General features: G+C 32.7%; 1 long non-coding RNA gene across 1 annotated transcript; it reads right to left on the bottom strand.

Moving 5' to 3' along the window:
- LOC109334071 lies at positions 2,746-6,267 on the bottom strand. Its single transcript, XR_002106056.1, has 2 exons — positions 6,199-6,267; positions 2,746-3,080 (listed from the first exon to the last, which is right to left on the bottom strand). It is a non-coding gene; the product is annotated as an uncharacterized LOC109334071 (long non-coding RNA).

Below are 7,134 nucleotides of genomic sequence, written 5' to 3' on the forward strand. Positions count from 1 at the left end.
GACAGATAACCTTTTGTGCATGAATTGTAGGAACAAATAGATAGAATTTTCTTTGAGTCCCGAGTTAGAAAAAACCTTGAGAAAGAAAAAGAAAGCATAGAAAAAAGCAAAATAGACTCAACCTATTCCGTAAGAAGTAGAATCATCAATGGCCAACAATCTACAAAATGTTGATGGTTCAAGAGCTGAGAACCAACCCACTGCTGAGGGTTTTGTCAGTTACAACCCAAGAAACATGATCAGGATAGGAAGGCCTATTGGCAATCAAAGACCTCCTAAAATGAAGTATGGATTAGTACGACTCATGTACGTAAATCCTTTTGCTAAGCTGGATTATGAAGATTCATACGATCATCTAACTAAGTTCTATGAATTAGTCCGGACTCTCTAAGGCAGAAGAGGAGAATGTTTTTCTCATGCTCTTTCCATTGACTCTCACTGGGAAGGCCAAGGAGTGGTTCTTGGATTTGCCTCCACATATCAAAACAATTGGAATTTGGTGGAGGAAAAATTCATGAACATACACTTTCCGTAAGGAAAGTTTATGGATATGAAGACTACCATATCCACTTTTGTGCAACTAGATAATGAAAGTCTCTGTGAATCTTGGGATAGATTCAAGCCCATGTTGGGGAAGCGTCCCAACCACGGGTTTGATGTGCAAACCCAAATTCATATTTTCATCAATTAGTTACAACAACAACATAAATTAATTTTAAATGCAGTTGCGGGTGGACATGTGTTGACAAAGCCCCCGCAAGAAGCTATTGACATCATTGAGTCCATGGATCTTAATGATCAAAAGAGTCAACATTAGAAAGGACCCCCACCAAGGAGAGGTGGAATCCTTGAACTGAGCCCAATAGATGTTGTGTTGGCTCAGCACAAATTGCTTCAACAATAGTTGGATGAAGTATCCCAGAAGCTCAATGATCTTCCTTGACAGATCAGAGAGTCTTCAAAGAAGCAAGTGTTTAGATGTGACCAATGTACTGATGATCATGACATGGGCCAGTGTTAGGCTCATAATGAGGAAATCCAATTTGACAACAATCCTCCAAGTCCTAATTTTTAGAACAACTACCCTAGGGGAGGAAATTAATTTCAAGGAAATCATCCATAGAGTCAGGACAATCTTCATAAACCACCATTCTACCTCAGAACCAATCAATACCAGCATTCAACCCAAGATAATAATGTTAAACTAGAGGACACTCTAAACCAATTCATGCAAATGACCATGTCCACCGAGAATAACATTGATGATTCCCTTAGGGTGTGTTTGGGAGTTAGGAGGGAAAGGAAAGGAGAGGGATGAGAGGGTGAGAAGGGGGGATGAAGGGAAGGAGAAGGGGAGGCAAATCCAAGTAAACCCCTGCCTTGTTTGGGAGTGTGGAATTTACATAGGAGGTGGATGAAGTGTTAATGTAATATAAAAATACTATTTTACCCTCCCTTTAAAAATCAATAGTATGCTATGTATTATATCTTATAGAATAATATTTTAAAAACAATTCACATTTTAAAAATTATTTCAAATATTGTGGCACTTTGATATTAATTTTAAATAATTATTTTTATAAACAAAATGTTTAAATTTAGAAAAAATAATTCTTAAAAAACAAATTTATAGAACCGAATATGTAAAAAACAAACAATAATCTCAAACAACCTCAAAAGACTAAAATATAAGTTTAGACAAAGTAATTTCAAGATTAATATAAACAACCATTCAATGATTGAGTTAATATAAACTACATGAACATATCTCATGCTACAAAAGTGAGAATGTAGAGTTGATCTCTATTCTTAAGTACATTGATTTTACTCAAATTAATTACAACTAACATAAAAATATGCAAACTTCCACCACTTCAAATATTGAGCAATTTGATTTTTTTTTTTGCAAAACTATTCTTCAATACCTGCAAATAAATAAATAAAATGGTCTTATAAATTTACATTTGATAGACGAAAATATGCAAAATTTAAATAAATAATATGATACACAAAAACTAGGTCATGTACCTCGAGGGACCAACTGGACCAAGCACCATCTCTAGTACTAACTCTTTGCGCTTGTCCGGAGGACATCCAATAACTGCTCTAATCCTAGTAGGATTGTCAAGTAAATAAAAATATGCACGAGTGAAAACATCTCTTTCAATCTTTAAATCCTCCAAAAGCTTCCAGATTTCAGCTTCAGAAATTGGAAGTTTTTGCTTAACTTTCTCATACACAATGTTGCCTTCTCTAATAGATGATGAAAGATCTTGTAGTGCTACCTTTATTCCATCAAATTCTTCATCATCCTTTGATTTTCTTGATCTTTTAGCTCGAGTGCGAGTTCCTTGTACCTCCGGGGATGTTACTTCATTTCCATCATTAGTTCCTTGAACGCTCTCCAATGTCACCCCATTACCATCATCAAAAGACTCAGATTCAGCCACGAGTGGTCTTTTGTTTCTAATATCTTTTGCAGTCTCAGCATGTTTCCCAGTAGCTCTATCCTTTCAACACAAGATCATCATCTTGTCATAATTTGTTACAGGTTTTTTCATCCATTCTTCAGCATCAGGATTTTTCTATCACAAAACAAAAAATTATTTAACCAATATATGTCTATCCACCTAATCCTCTAACCTTCTAAAATGCATCCACACATAATAATGTATTGAAACAATATGAATTTTAAAATTTATTATAATATGAATATACAATAAAATTGGAAAAATATTAATATACCTCAATTAATTGTTGCCAAACTTCTTTTTCAGCACACCAACGCTTTGTCGTTGGATCCCAAGCAAATCCACTCAAGCCACTTTTGAACAAATCATAGCATTTAGAAAAATGTCTCTTCACTAACTTCCAACGCCCTTTCACTTTTTCCTTTGCAAAAGCTTTTTCAAATTTTTCCTCTAACTCTTTAACTATGGCATCATAAGCAATTGTAGTAAAAGTCACATTCACTCTATTTCCCCCATTTTGTTGATGCAAAAAAGCTTCAACAAGAGCATTATCCATATCATTAGTCCATATCTCTCTTTTAAGCTCACTTTTTGTCTCAGCCATAATTCCTATAAAGTTATCACAAATTCATGAAATACATATCCATGACATACATTACCAATTCTTATATTAAATCATCACAAATACGTCAAAATTCTAAATTAACATCCAAAAGTATATCAAGTCATGAAATACATCATAATTTTCCATATTAAAACATCACGAAAATATTCTAAATATTTACACCACAATCACACGTTCTCAAATTAAAATCCTAATCAAGACTGATAGTCTGTCCACATAGCAGCAGTTATAGAATTTCTCAAATCCTCTCCCAAACGAGTATGTTCTTCATCATTGTCATTTATTGGTGCTCCATCACATTGAACTACACTTCGACAAGAAATTTATTCATCTACCTCAAATAACAACTCTTTATCCTCAACGGGATCTACACCTATCAAGTAATTATGCAAAATCCAACAAGCTATGATAATCATATTTTGAGTTTTAATTCCATAATTTGACTCAGTTCCACTTGCAATAATGGGAAATCTTTTTTTCAAAACTCCAAAATCCCTTTCAACAACATTACGCAAGGAAGAGTGACACATATTAAATAATTCTTGAGGCGTTCGAGGTGGATTTCTTATAGAGAATTCCTTCAAATGATAACGTGTTGATCTATATGGGGTAATTAGTCCCTTTCTCAACATGAATCCAGCATCCAGAAGATAATATTTACCTATTAAAACATGAATTATTTAAAAAAACATACATACATGAAGAAGCAAAAAGAAAAAAGTATATTATCTTAACTACCTCTAGGTATTTTGAGACCATTTGTTCTATGCAATGCATCTTTCAATATCCTTGAATCAGATGTAGTGCCCTCCCATCCAGGTAGAACATAAGTAAATCTTAGATAAAAAGAGCACGCAACTGAAACATTTTGTGTTGGATAATCTTTCCGAACACGATATTTTGGAGCTTCAAGCAATGACACTTTTACACATACAGAAGCAAAAAAAAAAGTATATTATCTTAACTACCTCTAGGTATTTTGAGACCATTTGTTCTATGCAATGCATCTTTCAATATCCTTGAATCAGATGCAGTGCCCTCCCATCCAGGTAGAACATAAGTAAATCTTAGATAAAAAGAGCACACAATTGAAACATTTTGTGTTGGATAATCCTTCCGACCACGATATTTCTTCAAGCAATGGCACTTTTACACATACATGTGTACAATCAATTGCCTCGACACAATCCTATCATTGCCAATTTATCATTGATATCAATACTTTTTAATAATGCACATTCTTAATTTTAATAGTAAAATATATTTTACCTTAAAAAATGGGTTAAACCGATTGCTGCCAATAATTTCTAACTCAATTATCGACAAAAGCACACGATGAAAGTGACGACTGATAGTCTCACCGGATAGTTGAAACCAAAATTGGATCTAATGATTTCTGACATTATGTGTTAAAATGTAGAGTGTTTTGGCAACTTGTTCCTCTACACTAACCCTTTGTGTTGATCGGAGGCCACCCTCTGATTCTAAAATAGCACATAAGTTCAAAAAGGTTTTAGATCTCATTCTTGTTATCTTTTTACCTTCGATAGTATCAATTTTCTTCATAAATTCTCTTCTTATTCTATCCTTCTATAATATCAAAGCACAATCAACTATCATTTTATGAGACCGGATTTTCATTATGTAGTAATAAACTACAATGCTTATAACTTGAATGATAGCCCTTTGACGACTTTCTCTCCATCTAAAGTTAGTAATGCTTCTTTCTTCTCCTTGATCATCAATCTATTATTCTATTTTCATTTAGACAAAGAGAAGATTAGGTCCTAACTAATTTCCACATCATTAGCTCTCCACTATTTGCATTGGAAAATTCTAACAACATTTAAATATTTAAATTTGAAAGGAACTATGAATATGGAATAAAATTTACATCAATGTGGAAATGCAAGGAGTTCAAGGCACCAACTTGTATCAAACAAAATAAAGTTGTGCAGTCATAATATTCAGATCGAATTCAGTTGACTCGATGCTACTACTACTGTGACAGAAGTTGATAGCTGAGGTAGAAATCATGTTTTTTTTTTTACATAAATGGCCTTATCTTTTTTTGTTCATATTTGGTTTTGTGATGGATTTACACTGACTTAATGTAAATTTAGATTTATACTTGCCTACATTACTTCTTTCAATTTAAAGTTGCGTGTAAGGTTAATTGATAGCAAAGTTTGAGTTTAGATAGAATAACCCTTCGTCACGTGACATATTCATATTCCAATCCATATTTATGTTGAGAATTAAAAGACAAGTAGTATTTTATCAATTAACTTTATGAGTTGTTAAGAAAAGGTTTGGTTTCACTTTACATCTCTCAGCAAGTAGAGGAAATGTTTTGAAGGGATAAAACACTTTTCATTAGATGATAAACTATAGAATCTATAAATATGGATAAGTTTTTTTGAAGTATTATTTTATATAAGGTGGATCTTTGTAAAGTATTTTGATGGGGTCATTGGTTTGGAAAACATTTCCAATCAGCAAATTAAAGGCATAATAAAGATGTCGGTACTGTCTCTTTGACTACGTGGTTTTCAACTTTTCAAAGTGGCTATATCCAGATTGAAATTTAATGCTATGCAATATGAATATGAGTTTAGGATTATGATTGAAACTATTCAATGTGAAACTATGCAAGGCACAAAATTGAAACCCCAAACCATATTTGGAAGCCAAAACTAAAAGGATATAATTGAAGTAATGAAAAAAAGACCTATCAATCAAAAACTTAATTGGTGAAAACACAAAAGGAAATTGGGGATTCAGAATTGATTTGCAGATTAATTTCAAAAATGAAAATGATTGAAAAAAGAAGTGAAGGGGTTTGTTTACATTTTAGCCACTGTTTCATGAAGATTCATGGCAATAGGAATTTGATTTGCATAATCAAACAATAATAACAATCAAAACAAGAAACGCTGAATCAAATTGAAAGAGGGTAACAATTTAAATATTTAGATAATGGCATCATATACAGTAATACATTACACAAGAAGGATGAATAAGAAATTAAAAACTCACATGGTAGTGACAAATAGAACATGATATTGAAAAGAAAGTGTTGAAAATCATAATGATACATACCAAGTGCAATTTGAGGTTCATATAAACACACAAGCTGAACCACCTTCAATCCAACGAAAATAACAAAATTTGGATTGAAAATCAGAAACGAAAAATCAAGAATAAGAAAAAGTGTAGATCGATTTATCAATGAAGGAAGAAACGTACCACTCGTGCTTCAATGAAATAAGGAGATAGCTTCATGTCTTCATTTTTTGTGGTGGAGAGTTCCAAAATGAGAGAGGAACAAAAAAGAGAACCCTAATGTTGAAGCATAAGTGACACAAGGCTAGAAACGTAATTAGCAAATATTGTAAGGATAGTTATGTAATTTGGCTTATTTTCCTCCCAAAAACACCCCAATTTGGGAGAACCGAGTATTTTGGCATTTGGTGAAAGTGTGCATGTCAAGAGGAACACTTTGGAAAGCTCTCTTTATATGTCATAGTTTTGATGAGGACAACTTGTGCTTATAAGAGCTTGAAGATCACCAACAAATCAACGTGCTTAAGTCTTTAATTGGTACTAGGCTTAGACTAGAATCTAGTTTAAGTTGAGTCAAGGCTTAAGTTACCTAATACATGTCTCATATGCATAAATCTTTTAAATCATTTCATCTTTGAGATATGTCATTCATAATATGTTCATGCATTACATAAATACATGTATATGTGCATTCTAGGCATAAACTAAGTGTGAAACATGTATGAACTAAGTGCATAACGTATTTGAGGTTTTGTAGTTAAAAATACACATTTAAAAATGCTGTTAATCGATTAACTAATACTTTAATCGATTAACCCAACTGCTTTGAAAAGTGGTTGCTACTGGAACACGTTTTAAAATGTTGTTAATCGATTAAGGCATTACGTTAATCGATTAACCTAACTATTTGTTAAGTTGTTGTAACTGAAAACTTGAAAAACAGAATCAGTTAACATTTTGAATCACGTTAAT

This window comes from Lupinus angustifolius, chromosome LG19 (genome assembly GCF_001865875.1).
Source record: "Lupinus angustifolius cultivar Tanjil chromosome LG19, LupAngTanjil_v1.0, whole genome shotgun sequence".
Taxonomy (NCBI): Eukaryota; Viridiplantae; Streptophyta; class Magnoliopsida; order Fabales; family Fabaceae; genus Lupinus; species Lupinus angustifolius.